The sequence below is a fragment of the Hyla sarda genome, unplaced genomic scaffold (genome assembly GCF_029499605.1).
Source record: "Hyla sarda isolate aHylSar1 unplaced genomic scaffold, aHylSar1.hap1 scaffold_300, whole genome shotgun sequence".
Taxonomy (NCBI): Eukaryota; Metazoa; Chordata; class Amphibia; order Anura; family Hylidae; genus Hyla; species Hyla sarda.
The window spans coordinates 27,280-49,762 of NW_026609716.1; the positions used below are offsets into that span (position 1 = coordinate 27,280).

General features: G+C 45.6%; 8 non-coding genes across 8 annotated transcripts; all 8 read right to left on the reverse strand.

Moving 5' to 3' along the window:
• Window positions 1–3,247: 3,247 nt before the first annotated feature.
• Window positions 3,248–3,438, reverse strand: LOC130327568 (U2 spliceosomal RNA). The gene has a single exon (XR_008871932.1). It is a non-coding gene; the product is annotated as a U2 spliceosomal RNA (small nuclear RNA).
• A 2,088-nt stretch (window positions 3,439–5,526) lies between these two features.
• LOC130327581 (U2 spliceosomal RNA) lies at window positions 5,527–5,717 on the reverse strand. The gene has a single exon (XR_008871939.1). It is a non-coding gene; the product is annotated as a U2 spliceosomal RNA (small nuclear RNA).
• A 2,101-nt stretch (window positions 5,718–7,818) lies between these two features.
• On the reverse strand, window positions 7,819–8,009 carry LOC130327588 (U2 spliceosomal RNA). The gene has a single exon (XR_008871941.1). It is a non-coding gene; the product is annotated as a U2 spliceosomal RNA (small nuclear RNA).
• Window positions 8,010–10,100: 2,091 nt separating this feature from the next.
• LOC130327589 (U2 spliceosomal RNA) lies at window positions 10,101–10,291 on the reverse strand. The gene has a single exon (XR_008871942.1). It is a non-coding gene; the product is annotated as a U2 spliceosomal RNA (small nuclear RNA).
• A 2,083-nt stretch (window positions 10,292–12,374) lies between these two features.
• On the reverse strand, window positions 12,375–12,565 carry LOC130327590 (U2 spliceosomal RNA). Its single transcript, XR_008871943.1, has one exon. It is a non-coding gene; the product is annotated as a U2 spliceosomal RNA (small nuclear RNA).
• A 2,097-nt stretch (window positions 12,566–14,662) lies between these two features.
• LOC130327592 (U2 spliceosomal RNA) lies at window positions 14,663–14,853 on the reverse strand. The gene has a single exon (XR_008871944.1). It is a non-coding gene; the product is annotated as a U2 spliceosomal RNA (small nuclear RNA).
• A 2,081-nt stretch (window positions 14,854–16,934) lies between these two features.
• Window positions 16,935–17,125, reverse strand: LOC130327593 (U2 spliceosomal RNA). The gene has a single exon (XR_008871945.1). It is a non-coding gene; the product is annotated as a U2 spliceosomal RNA (small nuclear RNA).
• Window positions 17,126–19,224: 2,099 nt separating this feature from the next.
• LOC130327570 (U2 spliceosomal RNA) lies at window positions 19,225–19,408 on the reverse strand. Its single transcript, XR_008871933.1, has one exon. It is a non-coding gene; the product is annotated as a U2 spliceosomal RNA (small nuclear RNA).
• Window positions 19,409–22,483: the final 3,075 nt, after the last annotated feature.

Below are 22,483 nucleotides of genomic sequence, written 5' to 3' on the forward strand. Positions count from 1 at the left end.
GACACCTCAAGAGAGGACACGAAGCCGCATGGAGAATCTTTGCCTGTACCATGCCGGTACCGAACACTTCCTGAAGGATTGTCCTATCCGTCCTCCCCGCCTGGAAAGACGCACGCTGACTCCGCACGAAGGTGACACAGTTCTTGATGTCAACTCTGCTTCTCCACGCCTTACTGTGCCTGTGCGGATATCTGCCTCTACTTTCTCCTTCTCTACTATGCTCTTCTTGGATTCCGGATCTGCAGGAAAATTTTTTTTGGCCTCTCTCATCAACAGGTTCTACGTTCCTGTGACCAGTCTCGCCAGACCCCTCTACATCTATTGTTTTTACAATAAAAGATTGGACTGTCTCGTACGTTTCCACACAGAACCCCTCCTAATTTGCATCGGACCTCTTCATGGAAAAATCGAGTTTTTTTTTCTCAGGTTCTTTGGCCCCAAGAAGAGGGGGAGACCCAAGGGGGGGGGTACTGTTACGCCGAGCGCTCCGGGTCCCCGTTCCTCCCCGGAGCGCTCGCCTCATCTTCGTTGTTGCAGCGCCCCGGTCAGATCCACTGACCGGGTGCGCTGCGGTCCCGCCTTCAGCCGGGGTGCGATTCGCGATGCGGGTAGCGCCCGCTCGCGATGCGCACCCCGGTCCCCGTACCTGACTCGCTCTCCCTCGGTCCTGTCCCGGCGCGCGCGGCCCCGCTCCCTAGGGCGCGCGCGCGCCGGGTCTCTGAGATTTAAAGGGCCAGTGCACCAATGATTGGTGCCTGGCCCAATTAGCTTAATTGGCTCCCACCTGTTCCCTGCTTATATCTAGTCTCCTCCCTTGCACTCCCTTGCCGGATCTTGTTGCCTTAGTGCCTAGTGAAAGCGTTCCCTAGTCTGTTCCTAGTCCGTGTTCCTGACCTCCTGCCGTTGCCCCTGACTACGATCCTTGCCGCCTGCCCCCGACCTTCTGCTACGTCCGACTTTGCTTCTGCCTACTCCCTTGTACCTCGCCTATCTTCAGTATCTTCAGCAGCCAGAGAGGTGAGCCGTTGCTAGTGGATACGACCTGGTCACTACCGCCGCAGCAAGACCATCCCGCTTTGCGGCGGGCTCTGGTGAAAACCTGTAGTGGCTTAGAACCGGTCCACTAGCGCGGTCCTCGCCATCCCTCTCTGGCACAGAGGATCCACTACCTGCCAGCCGGCATCGTGACAGTCCCCTTCATGGGCACTATCACTGCTTGCTATCAGGGAGGCTGCCAGACAATTTTCCATGCACACTCTGGGCTGGGGGGCAGTCAACCACCAGTACACACAGCAGAACCTAAACCCATACCATTATTGCTAAGCAGCAAGACAGGGGCCCATTGCACTCCCACGGGGCCTTTTTAAATGCAATCCATAACCCGGATTTGCCAGGAACCCTTCTTACTCCTCCTACTTGCATGTGACACTGGGCTTAGGATCTGCATAGGAAACACACACACAAGCACACACCTACCTTTGTTGCCTGCAGATGCCTCCTTGGCTGTCCCCAAACGGTATCAAACCAACACCCACGGGAAGCTGTAAGCATAGAGGACATGCCTGCACCCCATTGGACTTACCTGTGTGGGTTAAATCCGGGTTATTTGACAACCTATGGCGGTGATGGTTCTGCTCAGGCAGAGCAGTGCTGATGCTCCTCATAAAGCTGTCGCTGCTGTGAAGGTTCTAGGTGACATCACAATCCCTATGGTTACATACACAACAAAGCTGGGTTGTTGTTGTTTACACTCTGCAAGGCCTGTGGAAGTGAGTGACATCATAGCACTGTAGTTCTGAGGGTTCTAGATGGATGCAACAATCTCCTGTTGCTTCTATGAAGGCCATAATAGACGACATCACCAAACAGCTCCATAGTCACATACACAGCAAAGGAGAGATGTTGTTTACACCTAGTGATGTCAGTGGTATTGAGTGACATCACAGCACAGTGCTAAGGCTCCTGGGCCTGGACACAGCAGCGGCTGCAATATCTCAACGGAGAATACGTTTATATATATGTGTGTGTGTGCGCGTATATATATATATATATATATATATATATATATATATATTTCTCCGCCGAAATCACTTTTAAACCCATTTCCACCTTTTTTTCCCCTTCTCTTCCTCTTACTTTTTTTTCACGTTTTTTTACGTTTTTCTCCTTTTCGCCTCTTTTCTGGGCGTATTATTCTTCTTTTTCTTCTTTTTTTTCGTCTAATGCATACCCCATCAGTGCAGCAATGCTTATTCAATACCGCCAGCAGATGGAGACACTGGGGGATAATTTTCTAAGGATTTATACTGATTTTTCCTGTCTGAATTTGTCGCACAGAAAGTTGCAGGCCAAATATGTGTGACATTTCTGCGACTTTAGCTTCTAGAGCATTTTTACAACATTATACATAGGTGCTGAATACATAAAAAGCGACTGTTCAGCGACAGACAAGTCGCATCGGCTGAAAGTAGTCCAGAATGTCAGTCCATGTTGGAGCAGGTTTAGATACAGTCTAAAGCATAGATCTCAAAGTCTGTGCACAGAATTTAGCAAGGGCCTCGCACCTTCTGATGCATCAGGTAGGTGCACTATAGCATAGCCTAACCCTCTGTACTTTGGTCTATATTGATGCGGGACATAGACAGCCAGCTGATGACCAATCCATTAGTGCAATGGATGGCTGGAAGCATTTGTCTTTGCCTTTGCAATACCACAGAAGCAATGCATGGTCAATGTACAGCAATGACACACCTGTGTGAACAGCCAGGAGACCCCCCCATGTTATGTTACATAGTTACATAGTTAGTACGGTCGAAAAAAGACATATGTCCATCAAGTTCAACCAGGGAATTAAGGGGTAGGGGTGTGGCGCGATATTGGGGAAGGGATGAGATTTTATATTTCTTCATAAGCATTAATCTTATTTTGTCAATTAGGAACATTCAGCACCCACCCGCTATCAAGGCAGCTGCCTATCATGTCATGCCCTACCTGCACAGGTGTGCTGGCTACTCAAATGATCCAATTAAGGAGGCCATTTAGTCAGCAGCAGCAGAAGTCCTGTGCCTGGACGCTCCAACAGCGGCCAGACACAAGCAGAAGCAGCAGAAGCAGCAGCAGCACCACCTTTTGTTTTTTGGCTGCAGCAGCAGCAGCAGCAGCAGCAAGGCCCACAGGGCTGGCTAGCTGGCTAGCCAGCAAGCAGGTAGCAATGAAAGTAGGAATCTTTCTTTTTAACCCTGTAAGGGGGTGGTGCACTGTACCCGAAGATACTGCCATATCGGGTCAATGCATAGGGCGACGGAAGCAAGCTTCGAAATCGGCCCCCGTTCTCAAAAATCCATTTAATATATGGTCCCCAGATAGGGGACGTATCAGATATTAAACTGATAAGAACAGATACTACACTTGATCTTAGCCAAAAGGCCGAGAAGCGATAACCGTGAAAGGGGCGGGCCCAACAAGGTCCCCTTCATGGGCACTATCACTGCTTGCTGTCAGGGAGGCTGCCAGACAATTTTCCATGCACACTCTGGGCTGGGGGGCAGTCAACCACCAGTACACACAGCAGAACCTAAACCCATACCATTATTGCTAAGCAGCAAGACAGGGGCCCATTGCACTCCCACGGGGCCTTTTTAAATGCAATCCATAACCCGGATTTGCCAGGAACCCTTCTTACTCCTCCTACTTGCATGTGACACTGGGCTTAGGATCTGCATAGGTAACACACACACAAGCACACACCTACCTTTGTTGCCTGCAGATGCCTCCTTGGCTGTCCCCAAACGGTATCAAACCAACACCCACGGGAAGCTGTAAGCATAGAGGACATGCCTGCACCCCATTGGACTTACCTGTGTGGGTTAAATCCGGGTTATTTGACAACCTATGGCGGTGATGGTTCTGCTCAGGCAGAGCAGTGCTGATGCTCCTCATAAAGCTGTCGCTGCTGTGAAGGTTCTAGGTGACATCACAATCCCTATGGTTACATACACAACAAAGCTGGGTTGTTGTTGTTTACACTCTGCAAGGCCTGTGGAAGTGAGTGACATCATAGCACTGTAGTTCTGAGGGTTCTAGATGGATGCAACAATCTCCTGTTGCTTCTATGAAGGCCATAATAGACGACATCACCAAACAGCTCCATAGTCACATACACAGCAAAGGAGAGATGTTGTTTACACCTAGTGATGTCAGTGGTATTGAGTGACATCACAGCACAGTGCTAAGGCTCCTGGGCCTGGACACAGCAGCGGCTGCAATATCTCAACGGAGAATACGTTTATATATATGTGTGTGTGTGCGCGTATATATATATATATATATATATATATATATATATATATATATATTCTCCGCCGAAATCACTTTTAAACCCATTTCCACCTTTTTTTCCCTTCTCTTCCTCTTACTTTTTTTTCACGTTTTTTTACGTTTTTCTCCTTTTCGCCTCTTTTCTGGGCGTATTATTCTTCTTTTTCTTCTTTTTTTTCGTCTAATGCATACCCCATCAGTGCAGCAATGCTTATTCAATACCGCCAGCAGATGGAGACACTGGGGGATAATTTTCTAAGGATTTATACTGATTTTTCCTGTCTGAATTTGTCGCACAGAAAGTTGCAGGCCAAATATGTGTGACATTTCTGCGACTTTAGCTTCTAGAGCATTTTTACAACATTATACATAGGTGCTGAATACATAAAAAGCGACTGTTCAGCGACAGACAAGTCGCATCGGCTGAAAGTAGGCCAGAATGTCAGTCCATGTTGGAGCAGGTTTAGATACAGTCTAAAGCATAGATCTCAAAGTCTGTGCACAGAATTTAGCAAGGGCCTCGCACCTTCTGATGCATCAGGTAGGTGCACTATAGCATAGCCTAACCCTCTGTACTTTGGTCTATATTGATGCGGGACATAGACAGCCAGCTGATGACCAATCCATTAGTGCAATGGATGGCTGGAAGCATTTGTCTTTGCCTTTGCAATACCACAGAAGCAATGCATGGTCAATGTACAGCAATGACACACCTGTGTGAACAGCCAGGAGACCCCCCCATGTTATGTTACATAGTTACATAGTTAGTACGGTCGAAAAAAGACATATGTCCATCAAGTTCAACCAGGGAATTAAGGGGTAGGGGTGTGGCGCGATATTGGGGAAGGGATGAGATTTTATATTTCTTCATAAGCATTAATCTTATTTTGTCAATTAGGAACATTCAGCACCCACCCGCTATCAAGGCAGCTGCCTATCATGTCATGCCCTACCTGCACAGGTGTGCTGGCTACTCAAATGATCCAATTAAGGAGGCCATTTAGTCAGCAGCAGCAGAAGTCCTGTGCCTGGACGCTCCAACAGCGGCCAGACACAAGCAGAAGCAGCAGAAGCAGCAGCAGCACCACCTTTTGTTTTTTGGCTGCAGCAGCAGCAGCAGCAGCAGCAAGGCCCACAGGGCTGGCTAGCTGGCTAGCCAGCAAGCAGGTAGCAATGAAAGTAGGAATCTTTCTTTTTAACCCTGTAAGGGGGTGGTGCACTGTACCCGAAGATACTGCCATATCGGGTCAATGCATAGGGCGACGGAAGCAAGCTTCGAAATCGGCCCCCGTTCTCAAAAATCCATTTAATATATGGTCCCCAGATAGGGGACGTATCAGATATTAAACTGATAAGAACAGATACTACACTTGATCTTAGCCAAAAGGCCGAGAAGCGATAACCGTGAAAGGGGCGGGCCCAACAAGGTCCCCTTCATGGGCACTATCACTGCTTGCTGTCAGGGAGGCTGCCAGACAATTTTCCATGCACACTCTGGGCTGGGGGGCAGTCAACCACCAGTACACACAGCAGAACCTAAACCCATACCATTATTGCTAAGCAGCAAGACAGGGGCCCATTGCACTCCCACGGGGCCTTTTTAAATGCAATCCATAACCCGGATTTGCCAGGAACCCTTCTTACTCCTCCTACTTGCATGTGACACTGGGCTTAGGATCTGCATAGGTAACACACACACAAGCACACACCTACCTTTGTTGCCTGCAGATGCCTCCTTGGCTGTCCCCAAACGGTATCAAACCAACACCCACGGGAAGCTGTAAGCATAGAGGACATGCCTGCACCCCATTGGACTTACCTGTGTGGGTTAAATCCGGGTTATTTGACAACCTATGGCGGTGATGGTTCTGCTCAGGCAGAGCAGTGCTGATGCTCCTCATAAAGCTGTCGCTGCTGTGAAGGTTCTAGGTGACATCACAATCCCTATGGTTACATACACAACAAAGCTGGGTTGTTGTTGTTTACACTCTGCAAGGCCTGTGGAAGTGAGTGACATCATAGCACTGTAGTTCTGAGGGTTCTAGATCGATGCAACAATCTCCTGTTGCTTCTATGAAGGCCATAATAGACGACATCACCAAACAGCTCCATAGTCACATACACAGCAAAGGAGAGATGTTGTTTACACCTAGTGATGTCAGTGGTATTGAGTGACATCACAGCACAGTGCTAAGGCTCCTGGGCCTGGACACAGCAGCGGCTGCAATATCTCAACGGAGAATACGTTTATATATATGTGTGTGTGTGCGCGTATATATATATATATATATATATATATATATATATATATATATATATATATATATATTTCTCCGCCGAAATCACTTTTAAACCCATTTCCACCTTTTTTTCCCTTCTCTTCCTCTTACTTTTTTTTCACGTTTTTTTACGTTTTTCTCCTTTTCGCCTCTTTTCTGGGCGTATTATTCTTCTTTTTCTTCTTTTTTTTCGTCTAATGCATACCCCATCAGTGCAGCAATGCTTATTCAATACCGCCAGCAGATGGAGACACTGGGGGATAATTTTCTAAGGATTTATACTGATTTTTCCTGTCTGAATTTGTCGCACAGAAAGTTGCAGGCCAAATATGTGTGACATTTCTGCGACTTTAGCTTCTAGAGCATTTTTACAACATTATACATAGGTGCTGAATACATAAAAAGCGACTGTTCAGCGACAGACAAGTCGCATCGGCTGAAAGTAGGCCAGAATGTCAGTCCATGTTGGAGCAGGTTTAGATACAGTCTAAAGCATAGATCTCAAAGTCTGTGCACAGAATTTAGCAAGGGCCTCGCACCTTCTGATGCATCAGGTAGGTGCACTATAGCATAGCCTAACCCTCTGTACTTTGGTCTATATTGATGCGGGACATAGACAGCCAGCTGATGACCAATCCATTAGTGCAATGGATGGCTGGAAGCATTTGTCTTTGCCTTTGCAATACCACAGAAGCAATGCATGGTCAATGTACAGCAATGACACACCTGTGTGAACAGCCAGGAGACCCCCCCATGTTATGTTACATAGTTACATAGTTAGTACGGTCGAAAAAAGACATATGTCCATCAAGTTCAACCAGGGAATTAAGGGGTAGGGGTGTGGCGCGATATTGGGGAAGGGATGAGATTTTATATTTCTTCATAAGCATTAATCTTATTTTGTCAATTAGGAACATTCAGCACCCACCCGCTATCAAGGCAGCTGCCTATCATGTCATGCCCTACCTGCACAGGTGTGCTGGCTACTCAAATGATCCAATTAAGGAGGCCATTTAGTCAGCAGCAGCAGAAGTCCTGTGCCTGGACGCTCCAACAGCGGCCAGACACAAGCAGAAGCAGCAGAAGCAGCAGCAGCACCACCTTTTGTTTTTTGGCTGCAGCAGCAGCAGCAGCAGCAGCAAGGCCCACAGGGCTGGCTAGCTGGCTAGCCAGCAAGCAGGTAGCAATGAAAGTAGGAATCTTTCTTTTTAACCCTGTAAGGGGGTGGTGCACTGTACCCGAAGATACTGCCATATCGGGTCAATGCATAGGGCGACGGAAGCAAGCTTCGAAATCGGCCCCCGTTCTCAAAAATCCATTTAATATATGGTCCCCAGATAGGGGACGTATCAGATATTAAACTGATAAGAACAGATACTACACTTGATCTTAGCCAAAAGGCCGAGAAGCGATAACCGTGAAAGGGGCGGGCCCAACAAGGTCCCCTTCATGGGCACTATCACTGCTTGCTGTCAGGGAGGCTGCCAGACAATTTTCCATGCACACTCTGGGCTGGGGGGCAGTCAACCACCAGTACACACAGCAGAACCTAAACCCATACCATTATTGCTAAGCAGCAAGACAGGGGCCCATTGCACTCCCACGGGGCCTTTTTAAATGCAATCCATAACCCGGATTTGCCAGGAACCCTTCTTACTCCTCCTACTTGCATGTGACACTGGGCTTAGGATCTGCATAGGAAACACACACACAAGCACACACCTACCTTTGTTGCCTGCAGATGCCTCCTTGGCTGTCCCCAAACGGTATCAAACCAACACCCACGGGAAGCTGTAAGCATAGAGGACATGCCTGCACCCCATTGGACTTACCTGTGTGGGTTAAATCCGGGTTATTTGACAACCTATGGCGGTGATGGTTCTGCTCAGGCAGAGCAGTGCTGATGCTCCTCATAAAGCTGTCGCTGCTGTGAAGGTTCTAGGTGACATCACAATCCCTATGGTTACATACACAACAAAGCTGGGTTGTTGTTGTTTACACTCTGCAAGGCCTGTGGAAGTGAGTGACATCATAGCACTGTAGTTCTGAGGGTTCTAGATGGATGCAACAATCTCCTGTTGCTTCTATGAAGGCCATAATAGACGACATCACCAAACAGCTCCATAGTCACATACACAGCAAAGGAGAGATGTTGTTTACACCTAGTGATGTCAGTGGTATTGAGTGACATCACAGCACAGTGCTAAGGCTCCTGGGCCTGGACACAGCAGCGGCTGCAATATCTCAACGGAGAATACGTTTATATATATGTGTGTGTGTGCGCGTATATATATATATATATATATATATATATATATATATATATATATATTTCTCCGCCGAAATCACTTTTAAACCCATTTCCACCTTTTTTTCCCTTCTCTTCCTCTTACTTTTTTTTCACGTTTTTTTACGTTTTTCTCCTTTTCGCCTCTTTTCTGGGCGTATTATTCTTCTTTTTCTTCTTTTTTTTCGTCTAATGCATACCCCATCAGTGCAGCAATGCTTATTCAATACCGCCAGCAGATGGAGACACTGGGGGATAATTTTCTAAGGATTTATACTGATTTTTCCTGTCTGAATTTGTCGCACAGAAAGTTGCAGGCCAAATATGTGTGACATTTCTGCGACTTTAGCTTCTAGAGCATTTTTACAACATTATACATAGGTGCTGAATACATAAAAAGCGACTGTTCAGCGACAGACAAGTCGCATCGGCTGAAAGTAGGCCAGAATGTCAGTCCATGTTGGAGCAGGTTTAGATACAGTCTAAAGCATAGATCTCAAAGTCTGTGCACAGAATTTAGCAAGGGCCTCGCACCTTCTGATGCATCAGGTAGGTGCACTATAGCATAGCCTAACCCTCTGTACTTTGGTCTATATTGATGCGGGACATAGACAGCCAGCTGATGACCAATCCATTAGTGCAATGGATGGCTGGAAGCATTTGTCTTTGCCTTTGCAATACCACAGAAGCAATGCATGGTCAATGTACAGCAATGACACACCTGTGTGAACAGCCAGGAGACCCCCCCATGTTATGTTACATAGTTACATAGTTAGTACGGTCGAAAAAAGACATATGTCCATCAAGTTCAACCAGGGAATTAAGGGGTAGGGGTGTGGCGCGATATTGGGGAAGGGATGAGATTTTATATTTCTTCATAAGCATTAATCTTATTTTGTCAATTAGGAACATTCAGCACCCACCCGCTATCAAGGCAGCTGCCTATCATGTCATGCCCTACCTGCACAGGTGTGCTGGCTACTCAAATGATCCAATTAAGGAGGCCATTTAGTCAGCAGCAGCAGAAGTCCTGTGCCTGGACGCTCCAACAGCGGCCAGACACAAGCAGAAGCAGCAGAAGCAGCAGCAGCACCACCTTTTGTTTTTTGGCTGCAGCAGCAGCAGCAGCAGCAGCAAGGCCCACAGGGCTGGCTAGCTGGCTAGCCAGCAAGCAGGTAGCAATGAAAGTAGGAATCTTTCTTTTTAACCCTGTAAGGGGGTGGTGCACTGTACCCGAAGATACTGCCATATCGGGTCAATGCATAGGGCGACGGAAGCAAGCTTCGAAATCGGCCCCCGTTCTCAAAAATCCATTTAATATATGGTCCCCAGATAGGGGACGTATCAGATATTAAACTGATAAGAACAGATACTACACTTGATCTTAGCCAAAAGGCCGAGAAGCGATAACCGTGAAAGGGGCGGGCCCAACAAGGTCCCCTTCATGGGCACTATCACTGCTTGCTGTCAGGGAGGCTGCCAGACAATTTTCCATGCACACTCTGGGCTGGGGGGCAGTCAACCACCAGTACACACAGCAGAACCTAAACCCATACCATTATTGCTAAGCAGCAAGACAGGGGCCCATTGCACTCCCACGGGGCCTTTTTAAATGCAATCCATAACCCGGATTTGCCAGGAACCCTTCTTACTCCTCCTACTTGCATGTGACACTGGGCTTAGGATCTGCATAGGAAACACACACACAAGCACACACCTACCTTTGTTGCCTGCAGATGCCTCCTTGGCTGTCCCCAAACGGTATCAAACCAACACCCACGGGAAGCTGTAAGCATAGAGGACATGCCTGCACCCCATTGGACTTACCTGTGTGGGTTAAATCCGGGTTATTTGACAACCTATGGCGGTGATGGTTCTGCTCAGGCAGAGCAGTGCTGATGCTCCTCATAAAGCTGTCGCTGCTGTGAAGGTTCTAGGTGACATCACAATCCCTATGGTTACATACACAACAAAGCTGGGTTGTTGTTGTTTACACTCTGCAAGGCCTGTGGAAGTGAGTGACATCATAGCACTGTAGTTCTGAGGGTTCTAGATGGATGCAACAATCTCCTGTTGCTTCTATGAAGGCCATAATAGACGACATCACCAAACAGCTCCATAGTCACATACACAGCAAAGGAGAGATGTTGTTTACACCTAGTGATGTCAGTGGTATTGAGTGACATCACAGCACAGTGCTAAGGCTCCTGGGCCTGGACACAGCAGCGGCTGCAATATCTCAACGGAGAATACGTTTATATATATGTGTGTGTGTGCGCGTATATATATATATATATATATATATATATATATATATATATATATTTCTCCGCCGAAATCACTTTTAAACCCATTTCCACCTTTTTTTCCCTTCTCTTCCTCTTACTTTTTTTTCACGTTTTTTTACGTTTTTCTCCTTTTCGCCTCTTTTCTGGGCGTATTATTCTTCTTTTTCTTCTTTTTTTTCGTCTAATGCATACCCCATCAGTGCAGCAATGCTTATTCAATACCGCCAGCAGATGGAGACACTGGGGGATAATTTTCTAAGGATTTATACTGATTTTTCCTGTCTGAATTTGTCGCACAGAAAGTTGCAGGCCAAATATGTGTGACATTTCTGCGACTTTAGCTTCTAGAGCATTTTTACAACATTATACATAGGTGCTGAATACATAAAAAGCGACTGTTCAGCGACAGACAAGTCGCATCGGCTGAAAGTAGGCCAGAATGTCAGTCCATGTTGGAGCAGGTTTAGATACAGTCTAAAGCATAGATCTCAAAGTCTGTGCACAGAATTTAGCAAGGGCCTCGCACCTTCTGATGCATCAGGTAGGTGCACTATAGCATAGCCTAACCCTCTGTACTTTGGTCTATATTGATGCGGGACATAGACAGCCAGCTGATGACCAATCCATTAGTGCAATGGATGGCTGGAAGCATTTGTCTTTGCCTTTGCAATACCACAGAAGCAATGCATGGTCAATGTACAGCAATGACACACCTGTGTGAACAGCCAGGAGACCCCCCCATGTTATGTTACATAGTTACATAGTTAGTACGGTCGAAAAAAGACATATGTCCATCAAGTTCAACCAGGGAATTAAGGGGTAGGGGTGTGGCGCGATATTGGGGAAGGGATGAGATTTTATATTTCTTCATAAGCATTAATCTTATTTTGTCAATTAGGAACATTCAGCACCCACCCGCTATGAAGGCAGCTGCCTATCATGTCATGCCCTACCTGCACAGGTGTGCTGGCTACTCAAATGATCCAATTAAGGAGGCCATTTAGTCAGCAGCAGCAGAAGTCCTGTGCCTGGACGCTCCAACAGCGGCCAGACACAAGCAGAAGCAGCAGAAGCACCACCTTTTGTTTTTTGGCTGCAGCAGCAGCAGCAGCAGCAGCAGCAAGGCCCACAGGGCTGGCTAGCTGGCTAGCCAGCAAGCAGGTAGCAATGAAAGTAGGAATCTTTCTTTTTAACCCTGTAAGGGGGTGGTGCACTGTACCCGAAGATACTGCCATATCGGGTCAATGCATAGGGCGACGGAAGCAAGCTTCGAAATCGGCCCCCGTTCTCAAAAATCCATTTAATATATGGTCCCCAGATAGGGGACGTATCAGATATTAAACTGATAAGAACAGATACTACACTTGATCTTAGCCAAAAGGCCGAGAAGCGATAACCGTGAAAGGGGCGGGCCCAACAAGGTCCCCTTCATGGGCACTATCACTGCTTGCTGTCAGGGAGGCTGCCAGACAATTTTCCATGCACACTCTGGGCTGGGGGGCAGTCAACCACCAGTACACACAGCAGAACCTAAACCCATACCATTATTGCTAAGCAGCAAGACAGGGGCCCATTGCACTCCCACGGGGCCTTTTTAAATGCAATCCATAACCCGGATTTGCCAGGAACCCTTCTTACTCCTCCTACTTGCATGTGACACTGGGCTTAGGATCTGCATAGGAAACACACACACAAGCACACACCTACCTTTGTTGCCTGCAGATGCCTCCTTGGCTGTCCCCAAACGGTATCAAACCAACACCCACGGGAAGCTGTAAGCATAGAGGACATGCCTGCACCCCATTGGACTTACCTGTGTGGGTTAAATCCGGGTTATTTGACAACCTATGGCGGTGATGGTTCTGCTCAGGCAGAGCAGTGCTGATGCTCCTCATAAAGCTGTCGCTGCTGTGAAGGTTCTAGGTGACATCACAATCCCTATGGTTACATACACAACAAAGCTGGGTTGTTGTTGTTTACACTCTGCAAGGCCTGTGGAAGTGAGTGACATCATAGCACTGTAGTTCTGAGGGTTCTAGATGGATGCAACAATCTCCTGTTGCTTCTATGAAGGCCATAATAGACGACATCACCAAACAGCTCCATAGTCACATACACAGCAAAGGAGAGATGTTGTTTACACCTAGTGATGTCAGTGGTATTGAGTGACATCACAGCACAGTGCTAAGGCTCCTGGGCCTGGACACAGCAGCGGCTGCAATATCTCAACGGAGAATACGTTTATATATATGTGTGTGTGTGCGCGTATATATATATATATATATATATATATATATATATATATATATATATATATATTTCTCCGCCGAAATCACTTTTAAACCCATTTCCACCTTTTTTTCCCTTCTCTTCCTCTTACTTTTTTTTCACGTTTTTTTACGTTTTTCTCCTTTTCGCCTCTTTTCTGGGCGTATTATTCTTCTTTTTCTTCTTTTTTTTCGTCTAATGCATACCCCATCAGTGCAGCAATGCTTATTCAATACCGCCAGCAGATGGAGACACTGGGGGATAATTTTCTAAGGATTTATACTGATTTTTCCTGTCTGAATTTGTCGCACAGAAAGTTGCAGGCCAAATATGTGTGACATTTCTGCGACTTTAGCTTCTAGAGCATTTTTACAACATTATACATAGGTGCTGAATACATAAAAAGCGACTGTTCAGCGACAGACAAGTCGCATCGGCTGAAAGTAGGCCAGAATGTCAGTCCATGTTGGAGCAGGTTTAGATACAGTCTAAAGCATAGATCTCAAAGTCTGTGCACAGAATTTAGCAAGGGCCTCGCACCTTCTGATGCATCAGGTAGGTGCACTATAGCATAGCCTAACCCTCTGTACTTTGGTCTATATTGATGCGGGACATAGACAGCCAGCTGATGACCAATCCATTAGTGCAATGGATGGCTGGAAGCATTTGTCTTTGCCTTTGCAATACCACAGAAGCAATGCATGGTCAATGTACAGCAATGACACACCTGTGTGAACAGCCAGGAGACCCCCCCATGTTATGTTACATAGTTACATAGTTAGTACGGTCGAAAAAAGACATATGTCCATCAAGTTCAACCAGGGAATTAAGGGGTAGGGGTGTGGCGCGATATTGGGGAAGGGATGAGATTTTATATTTCTTCATAAGCATTAATCTTATTTTGTCAATTAGGAACATTCAGCACCCACCCGCTATCAAGGCAGCTGCCTATCATGTCATGCCCTACCTGCACAGGTGTGCTGGCTACTCAAATGATCCAATTAAGGAGGCCATTTAGTCAGCAGCAGCAGAAGTCCTGTGCCTGGACGCTCCAACAGCGGCCAGACACAAGCAGAAGCAGCAGAAGCAGCAGCAGCACCACCTTTTGTTTTTTGGCTGCAGCAGCAGCAGCAGCAGCAGCAAGGCCCACAGGGCTGGCTAGCTGGCTAGCCAGCAAGCAGGTAGCAATGAAAGTAGGAATCTTTCTTTTTAACCCTGTAAGGGGGTGGTGCACTGTACCCGAAGATACTGCCATATCGGGTCAATGCATAGGGCGACGGAAGCAAGCTTCGAAATCGGCCCCCGTTCTCAAAAATCCATTTAATATATGGTCCCCAGATAGGGGACGTATCAGATATTAAACTGATAAGAACAGATACTACACTTGATCTTAGCCAAAAGGCCGAGAAGCGATAACCGTGAAAGGGGCGGGCCCAACAAGGTCCCCTTCATGGGCACTATCACTGCTTGCTGTCAGGGAGGCTGCCAGACAATTTTCCATGCACACTCTGGGCTGGGGGGCAGTCAACCACCAGTACACACAGCAGAACCTAAACCCATACCATTATTGCTAAGCAGCAAGACAGGGGCCCATTGCACTCCCACGGGGCCTTTTTAAATGCAATCCATAACCCGGATTTGCCAGGAACCCTTCTTACTCCTCCTACTTGCATGTGACACTGGGCTTAGGATCTGCATAGGAAACACACACACAAGCACACACCTACCTTTGTTGCCTGCAGATGCCTCCTTGGCTGTCCCCAAACGGTATCAAACCAACACCCACGGGAAGCTGTAAGCATAGAGGACATGCCTGCACCCCATTGGACTTACCTGTGTGGGTTAAATCCGGGTTATTTGACAACCTATGGCGGTGATGGTTCTGCTCAGGCAGAGCAGTGCTGATGCTCCTCATAAAGCTGTCGCTGCTGTGAAGGTTCTAGGTGACATCACAATCCCTATGGTTACATACACAACAAAGCTGGGTTGTTGTTGTTTACACTCTGCAAGGCCTGTGGAAGTGAGTGACATCATAGCACTGTAGTTCTGAGGGTTCTAGATGGATGCAACAATCTCCTGTTGCTTCTATGAAGGCCATAATAGACGACATCACCAAACAGCTCCATAGTCACATACACAGCAAAGGAGAGATGTTGTTTACACCTAGTGATGTCAGTGGTATTGAGTGACATCACAGCACAGTGCTAAGGCTCCTGGGCCTGGACACAGCAGCGGCTGCAATATCTCAACGGAGAATACGTTTATATATATGTGTGTGTGTGCGCGTATATATATATATATATATATATATATATATATATATATATATTTCTCCGCCGAAATCACTTTTAAACCCATTTCCACCTTTTTTTCCCTTCTCTTCCTCTTACTTTTTTTTCACGTTTTTTTACGTTTTTCTCCTTTTCGCCTCTTTTCTGGGCGTATTATTCTTCTTTTTCTTCTTTTTTTTCGTCTAATGCATACCCCATCAGTGCAGCAATGCTTATTCAATACCGCCAGCAGATGGAGACACTGGGGGATAATTTTCTAAGGATTTATACTGATTTTTCCTGTCTGAATTTGTCGCACAGAAAGTTGCAGGCCAAATATGTGTGACATTTCTGCGACTTTAGCTTCTAGAGCATTTTTACAACATTATACATAGGTGCTGAATACATAAAAAGCGACTGTTCAGCGACAGACAAGTCGCATCGGCTGAAAGTAGGCCAGAATGTCAGTCCATGTTGGAGCAGGTTTAGATACAGTCTAAAGCATAGATCTCAAAGTCTGTGCACAGAATTTAGCAAGGGCCTCGCACCTTCTGATGCATCAGGTAGGTGCACTATAGCATAGCCTAACCCTCTGTACTTTGGTCTATATTGATGCGGGACATAGACAGCCAGCTGATGACCAATCCATTAGTGCAATGGATGGCTGGAAGCATTTGTCTTTGCCTTTGCAATACCACAGAAGCAATGCATGGTCAATGTACAGCAATGACACACCTGTGTGAACAGCCAGGAGACCCCCCCATGTTATGTTACATAGTTACATAGTTAGTACGGTCGAAAAAAGACATATGTCCATCAAGTTCAACCAGGGAATTAAGGGGTAGGGGTGTGGCGCGATATTGGGGAAGGGATGAGATTTTATATTTCTTCATAAGCATTAATCTTATTTTGTCAATTAGGAACATTCAGCACCCACCCGCTATGAAGGCAGCTGCCTATCATGTCATGCCCTACCTGCACAGGTGTGCTGGCTACTCAAATGATCCAATTAAGGAGGCCATTTAGTCAGCAGCAGCAGAAGTCCTGTGCCTGGACGCTCCAACAGCGGCCAGACACAAGCAGAAGCAGCAGAAGCACCACCTTTTGTTTTTTGGCTGCAGCAGCAGCAGCAGCAGCAGCAGCAAGGCCCACAGGGCTGGCTAGCTGGCTAGCCAGCAAGCAGGTAGCAATGAAAGTAGGAATCTTTCTTTTTAACCCTGTAAGGGGGTGGTGCACTGTACCCGAAGATACTGCCATATCGGGTCAATGCATAGGGCGACGGAAGCAAGCTTCGAAATCGGCCCCCGTTCTCAAAAATCCATTTAATATATGGTCCCCAGATAGGGGACGTATCAGATATTAAACTGATAAGAACAGATACTACACTTGATCTTAGCCAAAAGGCCGAGAAGCGATAACCGTGAAAGGGGCGGGCCCAACAAGGTCCCCTTCATGGGCACTATCACTGCTTGCTGTCAGGGAGGCTGCCAGACAATTTTCCATGCACACTCTGGGCTGGGGGGCAGTCAACCACCAGTACACACAGCAGAACCTAAACCCATACCATTATTGCTAAGCAGCAAGACAGGGGCCCATTGCACTCCCACGGGGCCTTTTTAAATGCAATCCATAACCCGGATTTGCCAGGAACCCTTCTTACTCCTCCTACTTGCATGTGACACTGGGCTTAGGATCTGCATAGGAAACACACACACAAGCACACACCTACCTTTGTTGCCTGCAGATGCCTCCTTGGCTGTCCCCAAACGGTATCAAACCAACACCCACGGGAAGCTGTAAGCATAGAGGACATGCCTGCACCCCATTGGACTTACCTGTGTGGGTTAAATCCGGGTTATTTGACAACCTATGGCGGTGATGGTTCTGCTCAGGCAGAGCAGTGCTGATGCTCCTCATAAAGCTGTCGCTGCTGTGAAGGTTCTAGGTGACATCACAATCCCTATGGTTACATACACAACAAAGCTGGGTTGTTGTTGTTTACACTCTGCAAGGCCTGTGGAAGTGAGTGACATCATAGCACTGTAGTTCTGAGGGTTCTAGATGGATGCAACAATCTCCTGTTGCTTCTATGAAGGCCATAATAGACGACATCACCAAACAGCTCCATAGTCACATACACAGCAAAGGAGAGATGTTGTTTACACCTAGTGATGTCAGTGGTATTGAGTGACATCACAGCACAGTGCTAAGGCTCCTGGGCCTGGACACAGCAGCGGCTGCAATATCTCAACGGAGAATACGTTTATATATATGTGTGTGTGTGCGCGTATATATATATATATATATATATATATATATATATATATATATATATATATATATTTCTCCGCCGAAATCACTTTTAAACCCATTTCCACCTTTTTTTCCCTTCTCTTCCTCTTACTTTTTTTTCACGTTTTTTTACGTTTTTCTCCTTTTCGCCTCTTTTCTGGGCGTATTATTCTTCTTTTTCTTCTTTTTTTTCGTCTAATGCATACCCCATCAGTGCAGCAATGCTTATTCAATACCGCCAGCAGATGGAGACACTGGGGGATAATTTTCTAAGGATTTATACTGATTTTTCCTGTCTGAATTTGTCGCACAGAAAGTTGCAGGCCAAATATGTGTGACATTTCTGCGACTTTAGCTTCTAGAGCATTTTTACAACATTATACATAGGTGCTGAATACATAAAAAGCGACTGTTCAGCGACAGACAAGTCGCATCGGCTGAAAGTAGGCCAGAATGTCAGTCCATGTTGGAGCAGGTTTAGATACAGTCTAAAGCATAGATCTCAAAGTCTGTGCACAGAATTTAGCAAGGGCCTCGCACCTTCTGATGCATCAGGTAGGTGCACTATAGCATAGCCTAACCCTCTGTACTTTGGTCTATATTGATGCGGGACATAGACAGCCAGCTGATGACCAATCCATTAGTGCAATGGATGGCTGGAAGCATTTGTCTTTGCCTTTGCAATACCACAGAAGCAATGCATGGTCAATGTACAGCAATGACACACCTGTGTGAACAGCCAGGAGACCCCCCCATGTTATGTTACATAGTTACATAGTTAGTACGGTCGAAAAAAGACATATGTCCATCAAGTTCAACCAGGGAATTAAGGGGTAGGGGTGTGGCGCGATATTGGGGAAGGGATGAGATTTTATATTTCTTCATAAGCATTAATCTTATTTTGTCAATTAGGAACATTCAGCACCCACCCGCTATCAAGGCAGCTGCCTATCATGTCATGCCCTACCTGCACAGGTGTGCTGGCTACTCAAATGATCCAATTAAGGAGGCCATTTAGTCAGCAGCAGCAGAAGTCCTGTGCCTGGACGCTCCAACAGCGGCCAGACACAAGCAGAAGCAGCAGAAGCAGCAGCAGCACCACCTTTTGTTTTTTGGCTGCAGCAGCAGCAGCAGCAGCAGCAAGGCCCACAGGGCTGGCTAGCTGGCTAGCCAGCAAGCAGGTAGCAATGAAAGTAGGAATCTTTCTTTTTAACCCTGTAAGGGGGTGGTGCACTGTACCCGAAGATACTGCCATATCGGGTCAATGCATAGGGCGACGGAAGCAAGCTTCGAAATCGGCCCCCGTTCTCAAAAATCCATTTAATATATGGTCCCCAGATAGGGGACGTATCAGATATTAAACTGATAAGAACAGATTTTTTTTTTTTTTTTTTATTGAAAAGGAAATATACAATACATAACCAAGTAAATCATTCAAAAAATTACATATTCATCTGAAAACACATGAATAACACATATTTGACATATACAATATATACAGGAATCATGTCTTTACATGTACATATAACAAAAAGCTTTCCCTTCATGACTTTCCCTCAGAAAAAATAAATTGCAGCGGATTCTGTCCCTCCAACTGTCCCTTCATATCAGGATATAATCTGTAAGAAAAGAAAAAGAAAGACAAATAAGAATACAATCATAACCAGTACTTCCATTTTTTGTGTTTCCAGATCCCCTCTGCATCATCAGAACCATAGTTTTTCCTATCACATAATACGTAAAGGTAAATTTTACCACGGATCATGCCCAGACACTCCTTCACACTTACTTCAGTTTGATTGAAAATCCTAATATTCCTTACATCCCACAGAACCTCTTTTACACAATTTACTATGAACCATAACACTCTTGCCTTCTCTCTCTCCACTGCACACAAACCAAACATCATCATATTAAAGGATAAGATTTCAATTCCAGTAAGATTTTTAATTAGACCAGACATTTTTCTCCACACAGACTTCGCATAACCACACTCCCAAAACACATGTACATAATTCTCACATCCACCGCAACCATCCCTGGGACACACTTCACTGTCTACCAATCTCCTTCTCCTCTGAAATTCCCTTGTTGGCAGACACCCATGAGCTAACATCCAAGACAAGTCCTTTTGTTTATTTGTCAGTTCCTTGTGACTGACATTTTTCCACACTACCTTACAATCCTTCTCAGACAGACCTCCCACACATTCCACTGTTTCTCTCTGCTCCAACACTTTCATCACCTTCTTACTATCATTCCATTCAGTCACACATTCCAGATTATTTTTCCTGACACACCGCCCTATTCTCTGATAGAACCAAGGAACCTCAAAACTTACAGGTACCCTTAAGTCCCTTTCCATTAGCTTATATTTCAACAACACATTACCAGCCAAATACCTTACCATGCACCCAAACACACATTCCTTCTTACTTACAGCGAGACAAAAACTGACATACTTCACAGCCAGGAACACTTCCACATTCATCATTCCTTTCCCACCATGCATTCTGCTTTTCACCACCTTCCCACGACTCAATTTCTCCATCCTTGAATTCCATAAGAAAACAAAGATCTGCCTGATAATTCTTGCCAGACACCTATCCGGTGGAGGAAACACATAATTAACATAAAGCAAAATAGGAATTATAACAGCTTTAATAACCAGAATCCTTCCCTCAATCGATAAAGTCCTTAAAGACCAGAAGTTTATTTTATTCCCCACCCTCCCCAAAACCCTCTCCCAACTTTCTTTCCCATACAAATCATTATCAAACACCACCCCAAGCACTTCCACACCCCCCTCTCTCACAGGCCACTCGCACAACCCACTCTCTCCCCACCCCTCAAAAAATTTACAACCACTCTTCCCAACATTAAGCTTAAACCCACTCATTAAACAGAAACACTCAATCAATAACTTAGCACGCCTTACCCCTGCCATTGACTTACATACAACAGTAACATCATCCATGTAACCAATCACTCGCATATCCTTCCCATGACTACCAGGTATTTCTATACCCCGCATCACCTTATCTCTCCTAATCATCCCCAACAAAGGCTCAATCATACAAATAAAAAGAATTGGCGACAGGGGACACCCCTGCCGCACTCCAGATTTTATACTCACTTCCCTACTCAGAAAACCATTGACCTGAATCTTACTATAAATGTCCCTATACAAACATTCAATCCACTTCACCATTCTGTCCGGCACATTCATCCTCCTCAAAACCCTAAACAATAAATCATGCACCACCCTATCATACGCTTTTTCAAAATCCACCGTAACAACAGCCACACCTTGCTTCCTAGTTTTACAGTCCCACAATACATCCCTCAGACCTAACAGACATTCAGAAATCCTACGATCAGGCACTGTACACATTTGCTCCTCACCTACCATACAATCAATCACATCCTTTAACCTATTCGCAATAACTTTAGCAATAATTTTGTAATCACAATTCAAGAGCGCTATAGGCCTCCAATTTTTAAGATCCCTCTTATCCCCTTTTTTAAACAATAACACAGTCACACTCTCACTCATACTTTTAGATAACTTCCCTCTCCTAAGTACTTCCTTACACACCTCCCATACATAATCCCCTAACATATCCCAAAACACAAGATAAAATTCCACAGGCAAACCATCACTCCCTGCCACCTTTCCTTTCTTCATCCCATTCACAGCATCCTCCACCTCACTCTTCCTCACATCCTCTTCCATAAAGAACCCATCAATTTCATCCAAACGCTTATCCACATATCCCAAACATTCCTCCTCTAGAGTCACGTCCCGCTCCTTCTCCGTGAATAAATCAGAATAAAACTTCCACACTTCCTCTAACACCTCATCCTTACCAAAGACCTCTACCCCATCATTCGTAAAAACACTCATCATCTCAGTTTTTTTACTGAATGCCTTTTTAAAGAAAAATTTGCTACATTTCTCATCCTTCTCTTTCACTTCAACCCTAGCCTGTGCAATAATCTTCCTTCCATTCCTCTCCAGACACTCATTCACACTTCCACGAGCTTCCTCAATCTCCTTCTCAACACTCATCCCCAAACGCCTCAATTCATACAAATACTCTAACCTTCTTTGCCATCTCTCATACTCTTCTCTATCTTTCCTCCCTTTCTCACACCCTTTTTTAATAAAAAACCTTTTAGTCTCTAACTTCACCCACTCCCACCACTCAACCACACTATAAAATGCATCCTTCCTCAACACCCATCCATCAAAACGCTCCCTATATTCTTGTAATACACATTCATTATCCAATAAAGACACATTCAACTTCCAAACACCCTTTCCATACTCACTTAGACCACCACCTTTTACCACACACTCAATCCAGGCATGATCCGTGAACGGTAACCTCCTCCGTCTGAAATTAGAAACAGACATTAGTTTTGAGACAAAAATGAAATCAATACGCGAACTTGTATTGTTAGAAAAATATGTATAAC